This window comes from Petaurus breviceps, unplaced genomic scaffold (assembly GCF_028583685.1).
Source record: "Petaurus breviceps papuanus isolate PSGF00001 unplaced genomic scaffold, PetGlider_PUasm1.0 90977, whole genome shotgun sequence".
NCBI lineage: Eukaryota > Metazoa > Chordata > Mammalia > Diprotodontia > Petauridae > Petaurus > Petaurus breviceps.
In genome coordinates this window covers 45,392,162-45,413,464 of record NW_027187391.1, presented here as the reverse complement: position 1 = coordinate 45,413,464, position 21,303 = coordinate 45,392,162, and the positions used below count along the sequence as shown (strand labels likewise).

The 21,303-nt window shown below is 39.0% G+C and overlaps 1 protein-coding gene across 2 annotated transcripts in view; it reads left to right on the top strand.

The window, feature by feature from the left end:
- SOBP (sine oculis binding protein homolog) overlaps positions 1–18,818 on the top strand; it is a 226,550-nt gene extending 207,732 nt beyond the window's left edge. For both annotated transcript variants that reach the window (XM_069077109.1, XM_069077107.1), the window contains one exon: positions 18,702–18,818. The gene's annotated coding sequence lies outside the window, so the exon portion shown is untranslated. The remainder of the gene's footprint in view (positions 1–18,701) is intronic.
- The last annotated feature ends 2,485 nt before the right edge of the window (positions 18,819–21,303 follow it).

Genomic DNA, 21,303 nt, shown 5'->3' with positions numbered 1-21,303 from the left:
GGAAGGAAGGAAGGAAGGAAGGAAGGAAGGAAGGAAGGAAGGAAGGGTATGAGCCTTAGATTGTAAAATTCCTAGAAATTAGTCTCCTGATTGCCTGCCAATAAATCGTTTCTAGTGGTACTCAGGCAGAAGAAACTTTCTGATTGGTCAAGGTCCAGTCATTTAAGGCCTAGCTTCTTAGAGACAGACCATACCACAGGGCACAGAAATTTGGAGACAAACAATACTGTACAGTCTGGAATATTTACTTCATGGAGACCCAGCCCAAACACTCAGCCTTTTCCAGAACATCATGTCAAAAAGGGTGTGCCAAAAGGAATGAAGAAAGTCATGTACTTTTTTCTTTTAATATTCCCGGCATGGAGTTTGTGCCACTTGGTTGCTATTTTAAATGCAACACATATAATTTTTAGAAGACTATTTAAGTCACATATATACTCCACACGTATGAACTATTTAACGCTGAGAGTTTTTTTTTTTTTGGGGGGGGGGGAGTCCAGTTTGGAGGATGAAATGGGGCAGGGAAAGATTGGTCAAAAGTAATTATATTTCAGGGGAATTGAAAGGAAATACCTTAAAAGGATAAATACTCCCCACCCTCACCCCCATTCCTTAACTTTAACCTGAGCTTATTCTAAAGGGAAATCTAGAGTAGATACCATCTTAGATTCAAATTGCTAAGCGCCAACTAAGTATAAAATCTCTGAAAATTTATACGGTCTCACAGAATTCTGAAAAACAACCAGTTGCAGGGCGGGGTGGAAATTGATTTTATGATTGCAAATTGGAGGCAATCAGGAGGAAGAGTAAACACACCCAAATGATTTCAAGGGTCAGTTGCAAGATCTTAGCTGAGATAAATCAGAGCCAAGAAAACTCATGATGGCTGTAGGAATGACTTTCCACATTTCAAAACTGTTCCTTAATGCTCTGAACTTTGATCGGTGGAAAATGAGCAAAGCTCTCCTTGACCACCTTTGGGCTGGACTGTTCTTGAGTGGTTCATCACAGCAGCAGAGATCAAAGTTATGCTTCCAACAAGTCAGCTCTTTTGCCCCAATGCACATCATCAGTAGGCGTCTGAGAAAGGCAGAAATGGCTCTCTGGGCAGTCATGAGATCAGGGCTCAGGCCAGTGAAAACTGCTGTATTTCCCAAGCTGCTTTCCTATCCAGTCAGTTCAGGAATCTCCAAACTTCTCTGTGCCAGGTTTGGCTTCCTCCTCACTTCTCCTTCCCAACCTCTGGTTTGCTGTTTTCTTTTGATAGCAAACTGTGTTTTATCTTGAATGAAGGGAAAATAGAAACATGAGGCCAAAAATGCTGAAGAAGCAGTCAGGAAGGAAAAGTACAGAAACTCTATAGACACTCATGATGTAAAACGTTGACCTGAACTCTGGAAATGTAGTGTAAAAAAATGTATCTCTAGCTCATTTGCATGACTGTGTTTCCTCCAGACATGTTTTTGGTATTTAAAATGAATGGTATTCCTGTACAACATGTGTCTCAATTTGTAAAGATATCCTCCTTGCAGCTGGCTTAGTTCTCCAAGTGTTTCTAAAATGTTACTGTCTTAAATTTGAGCCAACCTACAATAAGAAATGATCGAAAAGCCAAGTGGCTGAACTACATTTGTTGAAAGAAAGTTGGGAGGGGGGGGAAGCTATATTTCAGCCTTTGACTCTTGTGTTGGAAATTTGGGCCGTGTAATATAATCTTCCTCTGTGGAAACCTACATACACACTTTCAAAATTGTGCAGATTGGATGTTGTGAGGGCAAGAACTATCAGGTTTAAATTTCTCTGCAAAGTTCTGCATCCGATCAACATGCTCTTCCGATATTTTAAACCTATATTTAGAGCAATTGCAAGATATTCGGTGCATATGCAGTTAAATGTAAAACTTTGTCATTATGATTTGTTCAATGCTGAAATTTTAAATATTTATAAGCTCCTGTGAACCACTGAAGCTGCTATTTTAAAGTACCTTGTCCAAAAAAACCCTCTCCCACCAGAATACTGTAATCTAACAGCATCTGAACATTATTACAGATGATATGCGATGAGATCACCATGACATGCAGATATGCATGCTTGGATTCCATGTGCTTTTGGTTTAAACTCAAGTGCTGTTTTTGGCACATCCAATTCATTAACAATTTTTGTAGAAATTGTCATACCACAGAGTTGATTCTGATAAAAGTTTTTCTGTCCGCCAGCTCCTCAAAAGGCAAAAAATGAAAATGTAAAAATCACTCATTCTTATGGAAAATCCCACTTCCTTCTCATTCTAATTGACATTTGAGGACTTTTCTTTGGAACATAAGTTAGGAATTCACCCTTACCTGGTTGTGAAATGACTTCTGTTGCCCCTTCCTGGCAGGTTTTTAAAATAGTTTTTTGGTTAGATAGACCAGGTCTTTTATCACACACTGTCAGCTGGGAAGCTGGTCTTTGTCATACTGTTATCATAGAAAACCTGACTGTTATTTGTGGCCTTCATAGGAAGACAAGAGGGGGGAAATTATTGCCAAGTTGAGTATCCACTTAAACTTTGGAGGTTATAAATTTCAAACTGACCTCAGGCCTCTGGGGTTCGAGCTATTTTATGATTGGCAAAATACGACTTTCTGGTCAGGACGAAGAGTAAAGCAGCTTAGGAAAAGGGCTCATAAAGTTTCTTGGACATCTAATAGCCCTTACCAAACAGCATTTTGATGAGTTAAGTGTAAATGAGTCAGAAACATATAGATTAAATTTCCCTTAAAATACACATGGGCTTAAAAATTAAGGCCAAAGTGCTTGGCAAAATGCATTTTGGTTTTTGCCAAAACCAAAATGTTTGAAAAATAGTTTGAGCCATTTGCCAAACCAAAAATACATCCAGGTTCCACTGTCCCTCCCATTTAATACTATGGAATCCTAAACATGAGACATAATTGCTGTTTTCCTATGCTTTGAGGTTTGATCAACATTATATATCAAATAATGATAGAAAAACTATGCTCAAACATTTGGGAGGAGGGGAAAGGGAGAAAATGGGTGGAGAGGAAGAGCCACTTTGTCCAGGAAATGAAGATTGAGAGCCAATGGTTCGGAATTCTAATTCTTCACCTATACAAAAGGATTACTAACACCTCCCTCCCACCTCCGTGCTTAGATTCGAAATGCTCCTTAGATTAATTTTGGAGCTAAAACTTTTATAATCAGGAAAACACTCACAAGATGCAGTGAACTTGTTCTAACATTTAGTGCCTTGGTCTCTCTGGGTCTCAATTTAATCATCTATAAAATTGGATAGATGATCACTAAGGTCTGTTAAAGCTATAGATTTGTGATCCTTAGCATATAACCAATTTCTGGCACATAATAGACAATTAATAGGTGTTTGTTGGTTGATTAATTGATTCCATGAGAGTGTGAAATTCAGATTTGACTAATCATGATAAGGGTTAAGATCCAGTTTTTACTGATTTTTTTTTTTTGGTGGGGGAGGAGGTTTTAGGAGTCTGTAAAGAAAAATACAATAGGTAGAGAGGGAAGACAACATTCACAGCTGGGTCTTCATGGCCTTCATTTGATCCTCTAGGAAAATCAATGAAATACATTTAACAAGTTAACTATATTTATTTAGAATCCCTAGCTTCCTTCTTAAGCGCTTAGTATGGTGCCAGGCATATATCAGGTGCTTAATAAATGTTTATTGACTGGCTTTAAGGCTTAGCTTACCTCCTTTGCAAGGGCCCTTTCCTCATTTCTCCAATTGTTAATGCTTCCTCCCCACTCTAATGACTTTATATTCATCTGTATACATGCCCCCTCCCCCTACTGGCATGTGAGTTCCTGGCAATGATTTTGTTTTTTTTAGTTTGTATCTTATAATAATATGATATAATGTAATAAATTTGCATTTTAAATTTGTATCTAGGACAATGACTGTCACCTGGAGGCCATTCATTGAATACTTTTGGGGTTAAATTGAATTCCATACAAACCATGTACACATTGTCAGAGGATACATGAGAAGAAAAAAAAAATGACAGCTTGGATTTTAACTGAGGGGATAGAACAGGACATCCATGAAGCAACTCAAAAATCTGTATACAAAGCAACATATCAATAGATGTAAATAAATCTAACTGGTCCTTTCCAGGTTTCAGTCTAGGCACAAAGAGTTTCTGAGTGCTGAGGGGATGGGTGTTTAGTGTGGTTAATTCTGCAAGACTTCTTGAGGAAGATTTGAGTTAGATTTTTTAAGCAATAGGAGGGCTGGGTTAGTGGACAGAAAAGGGGAGAAGATTATTGGTTTAGAGCTAGTAGGGACCTTAGAGACCAGCAAATCTAATCTTCCTCATTTCAGAGGAGGAAACTGAGAAGTCAAGTGACTTGTTCAAGGTCACACTGCTAATAAGTATCAGAGGCAGGATTTGAACTCAGGTATTCCTTACTCCTGCTCCAGACACTCTATCTACTATGCTACCTAGCTGCCTTTAAAACCTGAGAGATCTAGTGTCTGGGGACTGGTCTCACATTTGTCTGATGGGAGTAGAATATCTGCCTTGTCAGCTCAGTGATGAAAGAGATGTTGGTGTACAGTTGAGAGATCAGAGTTGGTATTTTATACACAAGACATATTTGAGAATTTAAGTTGCTTGAGGGCAGGGATTGATTCCTTTTTGTCTTTGTATTCAAATAGCCTAGCACCTGTCATGTGGCCACTTAATACATACATTTTGCTTGAGAAGGCAAAGCGGCAGCATGTTGAGATTTGTAATGGAGGACCATTGTTCTGTCAGCCACGTGTAGAAGAAGTAGGAATAGGGTGAGGCTGGCACCATGGCCATTTATCGAGGCATTTGAAAGAAAGGCTAATTGTCAATGGTCAACTCAAAACATTGTGGAATTTTTCACCAGGATACAAGGGAGGAAAGTTACCACATGCTATGTTTTAAATAAGTTGTATAATCACAGTCACGACGTGGGAGAAAGTTCTTTTCCTTTATGCCTGTGAGTGGGCCTGGGGGCACTCAATGACACAGCATGGAACCTGGAGGGCTGTGCAGAACTTTCTAACCACTCATTAGAGGCCAAGGCCTGGCCCAGCACCAGACTGCCACAGAAACAGGTGCAACATTTGTCTGAAAAGCAGCTTTAAACCTTCTCCCACACTCACGTCAGCTTTAGGCTCCCACAGCTCCCCTAAGCTTTCCCTGCTGGGAGAATGCCGAGCCAGGCTGGGTCTGCTGGCACAAAGATCATCCTGGGCAAAGGCCAAATGCATACAACACCACAGTCGTTTCTAATAGGAGAGGACACCATTCAGGAATGAGAAGACTGATGCATATCCAGGGGATTGGACCACAGTGATGCCCAAACTGTCCCTCTTTAAAACAAACACCTGGAATCAAAGCCCAGGTTGGCATGATATTATTGGAGGCACTCAGGAGTCCTGTAGTCACTGATCCAGATTCTCTTAAGACTTAAGGTTGTTCTTGAGTGAAGAAAGTAATTTTGAAAGCTGCATTAACTTTTTAGAGCCTACCTTTCATTTCATTGAACCCTAGAGACCTCTGGTTTCTAAAGTCTTCATGTGCGCCTAAATTACTGTATAAAAGTGGCAGTAGGTTTTTCTTGGGATGCCTGTGTTCCCAAGAGTTTAAAAATTGTTTCACTGGGTCAGACACATGCTCCATCAATCTCATTATTGTGTCTCTGGCACATTGTGGAAGAATGGTTTAGGGTTAGGAATACATCTTAAACTGTTTCACTAGTTTTCCTACCATACCTAGAAAGTAGGAAGATGGTAGTGATTGCCAATTATTTCATAGGTAGCAGAATCATGGAATCCATTGTATGGGTAAAAAGATGAATTAGAGGTCATTCTGTGGCACAGGATCGATTAGAATAAAAGATTCTCAGGTGTCACCTAGATTAAAGGTAGCACACAACACTTTACAAATACTGCCCTAAACAGATTAAAATGTAATTGGGAAATATTTTACAAAATAAACAAAAATACCATAAAACATAGATATTTTTAATATGCCATTTTCTATGTCAATATCCACTCAGTAGGGATCTTTTTTGGAGGGGCAGTTGGGGTTAAGTGACTTGCCCAAGGTCACATGACTAGTTTTTGTGTTAAGTGTCTGAGGCCAGATTTGAACTCAGGTCTGCCTGACTCAAGGGCTGGTGCTCTACTCACTGCGACACCTAGCCACCCCCCAGTAGGGATCTTTATGTAGGAGTTAGTGGGACCTATTTCTATTTGAGTTGCCACCACTAATCCAGACCAGTTCATACCTGAAGATATTCCCAATAAATGATCTTCTAAACACTGTTTGAAGGCCTCCACTAATGAATGAAGACTGCATTAGGAAGGGTGGGCATTTTACTTTTAAGCAGCTATAACTATTAGGAATTCTTAGATCTCAAAGTGCCCATCTGCCTTTCTCAGTAGGATGGAGCATGGGACCAAAGTACATAGTTAACTTGTCCCTGGCAAAGACCAGAGCTATATTTTCACCATTCATTACATATTCCTTATATAAACTTAGCTGAATTCAAACAAGATACCAGTTTCACTTGTGCCTCTGAGAAGTGAAAGGACTGACTGGACATTTCTCATTTCCTTTGCTGATTTAGGGTCAAAACTTTCCTAGGGTGCTGGGGTCCAAACAACATAGAAAAAAAAATCAAATGACTTAAACTTAACCCAAAATTACTTCTGGCTTAATTTAATTAATGGCTTGATTTAAACATAGCTGATGGTTGGGACTGCCCAAGTCAATGCTATCCCTGATCTGAAGCTTTTTTCAATCCTTTCTCACCATAGACCCAAGGTATTTGAATGAGGACCTGAGTTATTCAAAGTGACATTTCAGAAAGGCAGCTTGTTAGTAGAAAGAGTAGGAGATAAACCAGAAGTGAATTTTAAGTCCAGATTTTCCACTTTGTGACAGTTAATAAGTTATGTCAATCGACTTAGACCTTCTTATCTTTCTGGGTAAAATAGAAATATTAATACACTGGAAAAAGGAAATAATGTAGGTAATTCAATTCAAGAAAAATGTATTAAGCTCCTACTATGTGTAAGGCACTATGCTAGAGGCTAGGGATACAAAGACAAAAACAATCTCTTCCTTCAAGGAGAAGAGGAATGGATACAGTATTTATGCAAAGAAGTAAATGGGGGTGGCCAGGTAGCACATTGAGTAAGAGCACCAGCCCCAGAGTTGGGATGACCTGGGATCAAATCTGGGCTCAGACACTTAGCACCCACCTAGAAACACCTGGCCATGTAACCTTGAGCAAGTTACTAAACCCAATTGCTTAAAAAAAAAAAGAAGTAAATGAAAAGTATATATTAAGTAAAAAGAAGACATAAAGCAAGAGGGAGATAACTGGGACACCTGGAATGGCCTGGTGTAGGAAGCAGCACTTGAATTATACTTTAAGGGAATCTAGATATCAGATAATTCATGGAGTTGGTGGCCAGAAAATTAATGTTCTACTCTAACTTTGAAATAACAATAAAAAAATTATATTTCTATATGTATGTATACATATATACACATATATGTATATGTAATCATATTTACTTTTATATATATAAGATATAAGATATATATCACTTAAAGTTTTAGAAAGTACTTTTTCACAACAATCCTGTGAAGTTCCTTTGTAATGGAAGAATAATCATATGAACCTTATGTACTTTATTTCCCCCATTTGTGAATTGGCTTTACCACCAACCTTTGGTAATTAGCATTGTCTGGATGGTGCAGACCATTAGCTCTTTATTCTGAGATTGCTACAACTTTTGGGGAGAAGACAGACGCAGCTCAGTTGGACTAAATATTAGGCAATATAATGTATGGGAAGAAAACTGGATTTGCAACTAGAAAACTTGGTTTCAAATCCCAGTTTTACTGCTTTCTTAGCTGCATGGTTTTGGGCAAGTCTCAGACATAATCTCTGTGAATGTCAGTTTTGACACCTATAAAATTAGAAAATTGGAGTAGATGATCTTTCAGGTCCTTTCTAGTTCAAAATCCTGTGATTCTGTAAGTGTGGAAGAAAAGTAGGTAAGGGGAAAGAAAGAATTTAGAGTTCCCTATTAGTGGCAATAATAGTATGTAGCCTATCCTTATAAGAATAAATACAGTGCCATGTGCATTATAGGGACTCAATAAATGTCTGTGGAATGATTCAATAAATGAAACCTTTTTCTGATACCTAAACCAATAATGACAGAAGATTAAAGATATAATTTGTTCAGTAAAGGTTTTCGTATGGTGGTAGTCTTTGATCCAAGAGTTGAATTAGAAAGCTTTCTAAAGGAGGAAACTATCAGGAAAAGAAGGAAGGTAAAAAGAGAGGGTAGAAGGGAAGAAGAAAGGAAGAAAGGAAGGAATCAGGGAAGGAAAGAGAAGAAGGAGGTCACAATTAGTTTAATCGTATTGGAAATAATTCTGAGGTTTGTCTTATCTATCTTTTTGGATAGGCCACCACTGATCCTGTAGAACTCAGATCAAAATTTGGCCTGAAAGCCAGAGTGAAGCTGACCTTTGCTCTTCCACCTCCCTTGCCCCTTGCCCTGCCTTTGTGTTCTGTTTCCAGTCATAGATCTGTTGAAAAGCAAGAATGATGTTTTTCATTCACTTTCATTAACCAATTTGGAAGGAAATTTTATTTATTTCACTTTATTTCATACTCACCCTCCAAAAAATTTTTTTCATAATGATATAGGCTACTTTAAAATAATTTATTTATTGGCAAGAGAAAAATTATTTCATGGCAACTCTTTATAAATCTCAGCTCTTTTAAAGAAGAGCTTCGTGCTGAGACTATTATCAGGGATCTCATTTGGGAGCTTTATCAGGCTGCACAGACGGCTTCTATTCACTGACTGCTTGAGCTATACCCTTGTGGTCTGGGAAATCAACTGTGGCTACCCGAGAGGAGTTTAGTCCCCCATGAGACTCCTGATTGTCCCAGATAAACAACACTGGTATAATCAAAACTTAATGGCTTGATTTAAACATGTTAACTGATGGTTGGGAGTGCTCACATCAATGATATCACTGATCTGAAGGCTTTTCAATCTCTTCTCACCATAGACCCAAGGTATTTGAATGAAGACCTCAGTCAACAAGTATTTATTGAGTACCATGGGGTTACATTGTAGTGTAGACTTTGGAGGAAGGGGAGTTCATATTAAATACTATAGGGGAGATGGTCTCTGCCCAAAAGAAATTTACAATGTGAGTTAACAAGGTGATATAATCTGAGTATGGTATAGTGGATAGAAAGCTACCCTTGGTGTTAGGAAGACTCAGGATTCAAGTTGTGTCTTTGGCAAATGCTGGTTGTGTGGCCCTGAGCAAGATACTCTCAATGCCCCAGGCAACTCTAAGACTATAAGTTATAGGAAACTGACATTGCTTATCTGCATTGGAGGAGGGAATTTACTTACCTAGAGTTCCCTACCTCAGTGAAATCATAGGTCTGGACCAAACAAACAAACAAAACCAACCCTCTTTCGCATCTCCAACAACAACAAAAAATCCTACAAATTAAAAGAAAATTTTATTATTCTGGTGTCAGTGCCAATTGAGGCTCTTAAGTCTTATCTGGGCAATGTGCTTGAAATGTATAGGGCTCCCAGGGTCCTTGAGTAAACAGATATCATCTTCTTACTGCCACTCCACAGACTCCCCTGTGATTTTTGTATTTCTTTTTTTTCTTTTTGGAGGGGGAAGGGCAGGGCAATTGTTGTTAAGTGACTTGCCCATGGTCACACGGCTAGTAAGTGTTAAGTGTCTGAGGCCAAATTTGAACTCAGGTCCTCCTCACTCCAGGGCTCTATTCACTGTGCCACCTAGCTGCCCCTACTTTTGTATTTCTTGAGGGTCCTTGACTGTGTCCTGACAAACTGGTAAATAAATAATCCTGAGCTGATTCTACTCATAAATCGTGCTCATGTTCCTTTTCTTATGCTGAATAGAAAAAAGAAATCCCTGCAAAAGAGCATGAGGTGGTTTTGGTTCTGCCATTGTTCTCTCCCCTTACTAACCCTTTGTGAGAAAGCTTTGACCTTCCTTCTGATTTTCAAGGCTGCTTGAAAGGCCACTGTCCAGGCATTACTGAAGATCTTTAACTAGCAGTAAGGGGCGCCAGTCTAATAAAATATTAGCCCTTGTGGCTCAGTTTCCCTTTTGGTAGAGACTGGAGGTGGAGACAGAATGACCCTCTGCTTCCCATGTGGGGAAGCTTTTTCAGCTGCTTTTCACCATACCCCAAGGTATTGGTCCCAAGCAAGAGTAGGGCTGGACTATGAGAGAAAAATTACCAAAGTTCTCCGAGGGAAAGGGTGAATCACTATTGTGCTGTGAGGGTGAAAAAGGGAGAAATTGATCATGGGAGGCTTTCTGCATATGAATCTTAACCAATGATTTAAAGTACATCAAGGAAATTTTTTCAGCAATTAAAATACTTTTTTTTCTCTTTCTAGTTTTATTTCATTGGTTAACATTTAACTCTAACTCCAAGGTTCTTTCAGACACAACCAGCTCAGGCAAATACAAGGACAGTAATATGTTCTTATCAGTTTTTTTAAGTGATAAAAAATTGGCCATATTTTTGTCCTTTATAACTTCACAAAAATAAGTCTAAAAAAAGTAAACAACTGAAACCCACCACATCCAGCAACACTTGGTCTCCTTGCTAAGTGAAGAGCCAAGGGCAAATAGACTTAGAATATGAGCTTGTTAATGAAATTGTATGGAGGAGGATGGTAGAAGATTATAATCAACATCATTTCATAAAGCAGTGAGATGTAACTGGGGGGGGGGTGGGAATGACTATCTAGAAAACTCAGTGAGGCCCAATTAAGTCAGATCATCTGGAAAAAAAAAACATTTAAGAATGAGAATGAAAGTAGGATAACAAGCAGATTAAAAAATAGAAAAGATCTGTCAAGATTTCTCTAAAAAAAAAGTTTGCATCAATGAAAGTGAAACCACCACATTTTGTCATCACAGCTTCCCAGTATTTTAAATGTGGAAATAGAAATTATGCTAAAGAAAACAAAATGGGAGGACCAGCTGGATCAGAACAAATATATATACTGAGAACTGTGTTACAGATGACCCAATTTTGAGGATATTGAGGGATCAATTCTCATAATATCTGAAAGAAGGGAAGAAAATAAATGATTAGAATAAACATCACTATAATCCTACTCCCAAAACAAGAGGATCAAGAGGAGATCAGTAACTTCTGAGCCAGCTGTCCAGCTCTACAAAGTCTTTGTGATAATAGGCTCCTTGTATCTCATGGGCATCCTTAATGAAAATATGAAAAGAGAACAGGTTGGCTTTTTCGAATAACGTTATACAACAGAACACATATTTACAGTCAACAAACATTGATTAAGCACTTACTATGTTCCAGACACCGTGCTAAGCTCTGGGAATATAACGCAAAACAAAACAGCCCCTGTCCTCAAAGAGCTTACGTTTTAAGGCACGGAAAGTGTGAAAAACATAAAATTTCACTCTGCTTGTTGCTTGTTGACTATAAAATAATCATTGTTTTTGTAGAACTAAATGCAATCTTTTCAGCAAGTGGTCTCCCACAAACACGTTAACATCATATATAGTTTTGTAATAGATTTCACAAAATGTGTTTGCTACTATTGTGTTGATTTCCACTTTAGCGTTCAAATGGAAGAAAGATTCCCTGGAGATGTTGAAGCCTTCCAGACATTCCTATCTATGGATAACAATTTGATTTCATCAAGCCCCAGAACATTGCAGTTTAATTCAATTCAACAAGTATTTATTGAGCTCTTCTTATGTGTCAGGCACTGATAGGTGTTAAAGATAAAAACAAAGCAGTCCCTTCCCTCAAAGTGCCTATATTTTACTGGGTGGGATTGGGGGTTGGGTAGCAATAGGTACACAGATAAATACAAAACATATCTGTAGTAACAAAAAGCAATTCTGTTGGGAAGGGAGAGCAATACTATCTGGGGGTTTCAAGAAAGTCCTTATGCAGAAAATGGCTCTTGAGATGAGCCTTGAAGTGAGATTGTGATTTTTATTTTTATTTTTTGAGATAGCAATTTTAAGAGGCAGAACTTAAGAGGAGGAAGTGAATTCCAAGCATGGGAGATAGACTATACAGACACATAGATCCAAGAGTTGGAATGTTGTATATAGGCAACAGAAAGTAAGCTATGCAACTTGAATATAAAAAAAAATGTGTGAAGGGGAGTAAGGTGAAATCTGTCTGGAAAGACAGGTTGAATTCAAATTGAGAAGGTCTTTAAATGCCACAGTAGTTTGTATCTTATCCTAGAATCAATTGGGAGCCATTGAAGCTTCTGGAGCATGGGAATAACATCATCTCCAAAATAATCACTCAAAAGAGGTCATTCTTTATATCCACACTGGAAAAACAAAGTGGATGAAGAATGTCTATTTTCCAGACTTTGATATACAGTTGGTTGGACAGCCCATAGAGCTCTTCCATCAATATCTAAATGTTGGACAAATACTGCAGATGCACAATGAGGTGGACCTAGAATTGAATAGGAGGAGGAGAGCAGGCTGGATGGCATTTGGGAAACTCTGCAGCACTTCCAGAGACCCCAAGCTTCTTCCTAAAAGAAAATTCCATCATTGCTACACTTGTATTCTTCTGGTGAGGCCATATGGATACAAATCATGGGATACCAGAATCTCTGAGGAATCAAAATGGGGTTCACCCAGAGGGCAATGGAAAGATGCATGGTGGATAGAAATAGATTACAGTATCTTAACAATGACAGACTGCATGCATGAAGTAGTATTAAAAATGTCATCAAAGGGATATATTGCCAGCAAAAGAAATGGACTGGTCATATAAAGAGTGTGAAATATGACAGGTGGACAGCCAGACTATTACTCTGAACCCACATAATACCAGGAAACCTAAAAGAAGACCTCTGCACATTGGGGGGTACCTCCCTCCTGTGGAGGATTTATAGGAGGACACACTGACAGGCATCACAGAGGATGAGAAGGAATAGATGTACTTATATTGAAGAGATCCTAGCTTCATTGCCCAATAGAATCCATTTCTATTTCTTATGCTATCAAAGATAAGGAGTCATCACTCCTCTACAACAATTTCTTGCAAGTAAAAAAGGGACACAAATGAAGAGATGCTGAACCAGCCCCTACATCCCCTTTCTCAGAGTATACTTGCCCTGAAATTGTTTCACCTGAAAAAGAATTTTTGATTCTACAGTCCAGAAAGAGTGGTTAAACTTTGTGGCAAGCTATACACCATCATTATGAAAGCAGGTTTGGCTGGATTATTATTAGCAATGTTGCATTAACTTAATTAATTGCATTAATTAATATAACTTTTCTAGAAGTTATATTAATATGAGATAATTGGTCCTGACCTGTGATTTCAGTGGTGTGAGGAATTCTAAGTCAGGAAACTCCATTTTCCAATGCAATCTAGCTACAGATCTCAATTTATAGTTTTAGAGAATTGCCTGGGGTAGTAAGAAATTAAGTGACTCAACCAGGTCACAAAGTCAATTTATGTCAGAGGAGAGACTTGAATCTAGGTCTTCTATGCCAAGACTGGATCTCTCTCTGCTGTGCCATTGCTCCTCTTAGTATGAGACCAAACAGTAGAAATGTTCATGTTTACAATAATCATTGACACTTAATGGTTTTTGAATTTGAAAAGTTTTCTTTTTTTTTTTTTTTAAAGCAATCGGGGTTAAGTAACTTGCTCAAGGTTACACGGCCAGTTATTTCTGGGTGTGGTGCTAAGTATCTGAGCCCGGATTCGATCCTCAGGTCATCCCGACACTGAAGCTGGTGTTCTTACTTGCTGTGCTACCTGGCCGCCCCTTGAAAAGTTTTCTAAATGATATATATGAGTTATTGTGCCAGGAATCCCAACACTTAAATGATGCCCAGAATACATGTCTAGAAGTCTTTAGGTTTAACTGCTACCCAAATGGTCCCAAGAAAAGGGGGACCCCTCTGACACTTAGCTAGCAATCAATTAAGGGGTATGAGACTCTTTCAAAATTTTTGCTTAGGAACTCAGAAATTAAACCTCTATATGGAATTAATACACAGCTGCTTATGTTTGTAGTCACTTTGCATGCAAAATGTCACTTTCATCCAGAGATCTCAAAGACATTGCTTACTTTTTTTCCTGAGGCAAAAATTTCCTATTGACATAGACGGGGGAACTGTGGTATATTGGTCAATCTTTCTTATATGGTCATGCTACAAAGACAAAAACATAATAGCAGTAAACTACAGATCAAAAATCTCTTGCCTTCAATACTTTCTTAAAAGCAACACAGTATATAGTGCAAGACCTGAGTTCAAGTTTTAGATCTCCTACTAACTGGCTGGGCAGGTTACAAATCCTCTCTGTCCTTCTGTTTCTAAATCTGGAAAGTGAGGGGTAGGAATTATTTGATCACCAGGGTCCCTTCCAACTCAGACATTCCACAGTCCTTTCCCTCACTTCCATGCTAGCCTTGCTTTCCAAATAGGTATACTTCCAAGATACCATGGGGATGTGGTCTTTCTTCATTTACACCGCACGGACAATCTGTTCAGTAACAACAGCCCTGCTTATCATCAAGAAGGGATCTGACCTCAACCAAACAGAGCCTCAGAAGGCTGAAGTGAGCTTGGCTTCACTCCCATCCCCAGAAATGGCAGCTACAGAAAGGGAGTTCTGCTGCCACCATCTGGCCCCTGGGGTTGTCCCTGACAGAGGAAACGTGTAGCCAGGATGAAGGAAACACAGCCCAAATTGTCTGCTCTGCTATTCACTTAAAATAAGCTGTGTGTGAGAGGCTTTCAGAGCAGCAGGAGTTGAGGCTGCAAAAATAGACGGTACGGTGCAGCTGCACCCTTTGCAACTTTCGGGGAAAACACATATTATTTACCAGACAATAATAGATACCAGAGAATAATCATGATTATTATAGCGTTTGTGACGGCGAATGCTATAGTTAGGGTTCCAAAATGGCTTTCATTATTTTGCAGTCATTTATAAATGCCTTGAATTTTTTTTCCTCTAGTAGGCTGATGCTTCCCATGTTTAATGTCTGTCCAAAAGGTGAATTTGAGCATTCAGAAACTTATTTGACTTTTCTTTCTTTTTTTTTGGGGGGGGGAGGGAGAGAGAGAGGAGAGAGACAGAAACACACACACAAAGACAGACAGAGAGATTTAAACATAAATCTCAGAATACTGAAAAAGAAACTGCAGCATCATTAAGAAAATAATCCAAAATAGTAGCATTTAGAAACTTCTGAATCATTCCATAAGTAATTAGTCCTAAGGTTTGAATAAATTACAAACACAATATCTTAAGTTCTCTACACAATTTCTACAAACACATTGTAAGTTCTCTTCCTCCTCCTCTTCCTGCTTCTTTGCCTCCTTTCTTGTGGCCATCATCATCATCATCATCAGAATAACAATTTATATGTATTCAGTCATGTGGCAAATCCTACCTCTAACACTGGCTGTGGAACCCTGAGTGCGTCCCTCAAATCCCATGTACCTCAGGTAACAACCTGGAATTTATCTACTAAATTTCTGCACTGATGAAATCACAGATCATCTTTTGTATACTGTTACAAAGCTCTGTCATTGTATTATCTTATGTGATTATCACAATAGGTCTATCAAGTAAGGAGGTAATGTATCCTCATTTTGCAGATGGGGAAACTAAGACCTAGAAAGATTAGGGTTATAGAACTACATGGCTCTCAATCAGCAAGTTCCAGAAAGGAGATGTGTTAAAAGACATTTTTTATTCTTAACCAGATTCAACTAAGTTCAATTCAATAAACACTGAGCATATGCTAAGTGTGACATACTATACTAGAGTCTGGGGTTACTAACACACTACCAAGTTCCTGCCCTCAAGAAGTTTACATTCTACTTAGGAATGTGAGGTGGGGATGCACCAGAAACAAAAATGTATAAGTACAAAGTATATTCTTCCAGATGCCAATATTGGCTCCCTTGAAGAGTGATTTAATTTAATGTTACATTTTCTTTTTTTATTATGAACTCAATCAACAAACACAAAAATTGAAATATAGAAAGAGGAACAAAAAGAGGATTGGATAGAAAACCATAAACTTCTGTAATATGGTTTTTAAAGTGTTTAACAAGGTAGTAAAAAAAAAATTGCCCTGTTTCTTTGATTCCTTCCCAACTTCTTTTTGCCCTTCGTATGTTTTGAAAAATCGATGCTCTTTTCTTTCTTTTATTTAAATCTCTGTCACATTTCATTAACTCACCCTCTTCCCCCACTACCACCAATAGAGCCTTCCTTTGAAACAAGTAAGTGTAATCTAGCAAACAGATCAACCCACTGGCCAAATCAGGAAATGTATATCCCATTCAACGTCTCTAGTGAAGACGTGAGAAGTGTGCTTCATCTTGAGTAATCTAAAGTCATGATTGGTCACTGCATTGATCTGACTTTTGAAGGCTTTAACAGTTGTCTTTCTTTTACCTGTTGTGGTCTTTTTACTCTGCACTGGTTTGTACATGTATCCCCAGGTTCCTCCAAATTCTTCATATTCACCCTTTCTTTCTGAACAACTATAGTGTTCCATTACTTTCCTATACCCCAATGAAGAATGGTTTTTATAGGCAAACTTGGTCAAGGGATACACAATTGTCTGTCACTAACGTAGAAGCTTCCACACAATTGTCTGTCACTCAAAACTGCGAAGGGAAATGGCCCAACACCACGGATCAGTTCCTCTTGCTTTTCCGATTCTCTTTTTCTTTGCAGTCTATTTCCCCCACTCTCTCCTTTTAATAAAAACATAAGAAATCAAATGGAAAATTATATGACTGCACAATATGATAGAGTATCTACATTTTTAGAGCTAACCATGCCAGATAAAAAGTTTTCATGTCTGGGTAACTCCAGTCCTGTTGCATATTTGTGGTGTTTTACATTTTTAATTTGGCAATTAAATGTACGTCTTAAGTGCACACAGTGCTGGTGATTTAATATTACTCTGGGAACTCTGGCATTTCCTACCATGTGCACATTTAAATTTCCAAATTTGCTGTTAGCAAGTACCTAGAGCCATATTCAGACCGCCCTCATTAACATCAGTCATTGAGGAGGCATTGTACAAAGGATGTACTTAAACTTTAGTCCCTCTCCAATGGACTTAAAAAAAAAAACCTCTCTTAAATTCATTCTAATTTCTTGTTTACAACCACAATGGAGTTTTTGTTAGTTCTAACAACATTCTTCACAGTTGTAAAGATTTTTATGAGCCTTCTGCCTCCACTTCATCTTAGCAAAACTTCTAGCTGGGTATATTTTTGATATCTTCATTTGCAAACAAAAAAAAATATTCCCTGTTGTATGGATGATGTTGTATGGATGTATGTAAGAAGAGGACTTGCTCCTTCCCTCCCTCCCTACTTCCCCCCTTCCTTCTTTTTTCTTTCTATCTTCCTTTCTGAAATGAATACTCTTTGCTTTGACAATGCCTACAAATGAGCCAAGATGGTACAGTGGGAAAGAGTATTGTACTTGAAGGTAGAAGACCCTGGGCTCACTTCTACCACTGACCCTATGTTACCTTTGGCAAGTCACTTAACATCGATAGACTCAGTCTCCTCATCTGTAAAATGATGAGATTGAACTTGATGACCTCTAAAATAGTCCAACACCTAATCTATGAAACCCCATCTAATACATACTTGTAATCCTGGCCGCAACAGTCAAGCAAAATGAACTGCTTTCATTTGAAACTGATAGCTGACATTGAAATAACCTAATAAGAATGAAGAGCCAGGGAACAATTACTGTGCTGGGGTGGACATTCCTAAGCAAAGCAGTTTTCAGTCCATGGTTGGGGATTGAGGAGTCCTGCAAAGACACGTCATCATCGTTTCAAGAGAACTTCAGATAGGTTTTCTTCCAATCCTAGCCTGCAGTTTGGTTTTGAAATATAAAAATGTGAATGGTTCATCTCTTCAAGGGAAGAGCTGGAAAAAGAGAGGCATGGGGAAATTGGTTAAGTGAATTTGGCACCTGAAATTTGACTCATTCATTCCTACCCCTGGGGACGTCACTCCATCTCTCTGAGAAGTCTCTTAAGAGGTGTGTCTCCATGTAGGTTATGACTTCATTTGCTATAAAGATGATCTCTTGGCCTCATTGCTTTACAACAAACACCCCAAAGTGAGGTCATTTGCTTAGTAAGAAGGGCTGAATTTTGGAGCTGCAGAGCCCGAATCATGGTTCTGTTCACTATTAGGAGACCTAGGATCAATCTGAAGACCTCAACTCCCAGGAGTGAAATAAAGTGGAGGGCTATGAGCTATAGACTTGAAATGAGGCTCGCCACCCTTGGTTGAGAGGTGTGAATTGTATATGTATTAAAGTATTCCAAAAGAGACTCTGATTTAGAGAGTTAACTCAGTTTGTCTTGTGCAGTTGGCGGCACTGATTTCTAGCAGTCCTGGGAAAGAGGTTCATGGAACGAGTCATGCTTACTTAGCTCTTAGTGCAGAAGGAATGAACTGAATGTCTGTTGTCTGTTCTCTTATTTGCTGGGGGTGGTTCAGTTCCAGTGTGTTCTGACTGGTTCCTTCTCTTCTGTTTTTCAGGAATACTCACTCACAGGGTACCTTGCATGGAGAAAGGGAGCAGAGCGAACCATGTCACTCCACCAAATGACACCAGCTGGTCAGCTCACCACCCCTCTGGCTAACACTCAAGCAAATAAAGCAGCTTCCTGTCATTAAGCGTCTCAGAGGAAGCTGCCCTCCCACGATGGCCTCTGGCCCAAAAGAGCCAACACATCTTGGACCCACCAAGCCCGCTCAGCATTCCCGCTGCTGCCACCTCTTCTCATCCCCAGAAGAACTTAGGGATTTTGCCCATGGTTTGAAACAAGACAAAACAAAAACAAAAACAAAAAAAGCACCAATAAACCACAAGGACCAATGTAGGTACTTTCCCCTCTCTGTCTTCAAGGCTCAGAAATGTGAGACTGAAAGATGATACAGATTTAAAAAAAAAATTTTTTTTTGTCTTTTCAAAAACTGCTGTGGTTTTGCTGCTACACTAAGAATTGTGATTTGCATTGTACGGTTTTGGACCTATACTATTCACGTTTTGGTGGGGGAAAGGGATTCAACTGGAGTCACAACGCTTCAGAATCATCTCTAGCCTACCCAGGATGCACTTTTAAATGAAGAGTTAGAATATTTTATTGGCTAATATACTTTTTCTTGTTATTTTTACAAAGGCCACCTTTATCCTTTTTAATGCCATATTTTCAGTGTTACACTTTTATGGGTTTTAATTTTTGATTTGACAGATGTAAGAAGCAGCATGAATAGTTTATACTGTGGTTTTTCAGAGACGGAATGCCAAGAGAACTCAGTAAATGTTTATTCTTCTCAGCTTTCTCTTTAAATTCCCCTAAATAGCGCCCCATTTGGGAACAGAGCAAGAGTGTTGAACTAAAGACCAAAATTCCCTCAAGGTGTAAAATAATATGAGAGGAATATTTGCTGGGCGTCACGAAAGACTTGGATGAAATTTCAGCCCTGATGGTTTTCAGTGATCCAGGAAGCCAGTGAGACAATCTCTCCATACGCAGCGCCCTTTCATGATAATTAGAATGGTATGGACAAACCGCCGCAAACAAGGAGTAAAGTGAGAAAGGTCCCCCATGATTCTGTTTCACTGTTTGCTTTCTCCTGTCATGGTTAAGAGAAATGTGCAATTCGATCCTCAATCGGTGGGTGGAGGACAACAGGGTAGATTTACTTGTGTGCACTTGTACAGTCGTAGCCGAGAGTCCAAAAGTCCACTAGAGCATGTATACTGGCACTGAATTGGTGAGACAGTTGTGGAGTATCCCATTCTGACAAATACAAAAAAGAAAGAAAATACAAAAAAAAAAAACCCAAAAAAGAAAACCAACAAAAAAAAAGTTCCGATCACCTTGTGATTCAGTGTATCTGTTTACTAACTCAAATAAAGCAATTGTTCACGCGGAAGGTTTCCAAGTGCACCCTGACCTACAAGGCTGCGGAACAGAACCAACGAGCAGTTGGCAGAAGAGGAAGGGAAAGTCGGTTGGTCGGTTGCAGGGTCAGCAGAGCTGGGACGGGGTACCTATGCCCAGAGCCAGAGCCTTGTAGACATGGGGCACGACGGGGCACTATGTACATACTGTATTTCTATATTTTCCTTTGTACAGATTCACTTAATGAGTCAAGCTACTGTTTTACAGGTGCTCCTTATTTATTAGAGCTGTGAGAGCTTGGGAAACACACCTGGCGAGCGAGCTCGCTTTTTAAAAATAAAATCTTGGGGCAAGGGAAGGGGAGGCGGGAGGGAGGGGAAGCTCGCAAGCCAGGGGAGAGATTTTTAAAAGTGAACAAAAGAAAAAAACCTCCAGCAACAAATTAAAAAGAAATCCCACTCCCGTCCCCAACATTCACCAACCTTCTTCCCCCTCTCCCACCACATGTGTACACACACACACACACACACACACACACACACACACACACACAGAAGTGGCACTGAACTTGTGCTCATTTTCCTTCTGGGCTCACAACATTTTTTTCTCTCTCCCTGATTGGTGTCAGATTTATTAAAACAAAAATAAATCTCTAAGAAAAAAAAATGCACTAACTTGTGCTGCTGTTGGTTTTTTTTCCCCATTATTATGACTATTGTCATTGGTGTTTTCTTTTTTGAAAGTATTCTTTTCTTTCCTTATGGATTATAGTTTTCTGAGGATCAGTCAGTTAAAAAAAAACACAACCCCTCCCCCAAAACTAATAGAGATCCTAATTCTCCTAACCTCTTTCTCATCATTTTCTTTTGCAAAATGAAAGTGTGTAGAGATGTATTTGAAGGTCCAAGTCCCTTCCCTCTGCATTCATGCCATTCCTTCATATCACATTTCACAAACAGATAGCTCTGTCTGTAGGCAGGACTTCAGCGTCTTTACAAGGAAGTGTTATGCAGCAGAATAAAGCCAAGTTTAGAGTTAGAGGATGTGGGGTTGAATCCCCATTCTGCTACACACTATCTATGGGACCTTAGGCAAGTCATTACTCTTTTATTGTCAATCAACTGGCATTTATTAAGCATTTACTCTGTTTGAGGCACTGTATATTAAGGGAAGAAAGGCAAAAAAAACCCCAAACACAATAAACCAGCCCTTGCTGTCAAGAAGCTTAC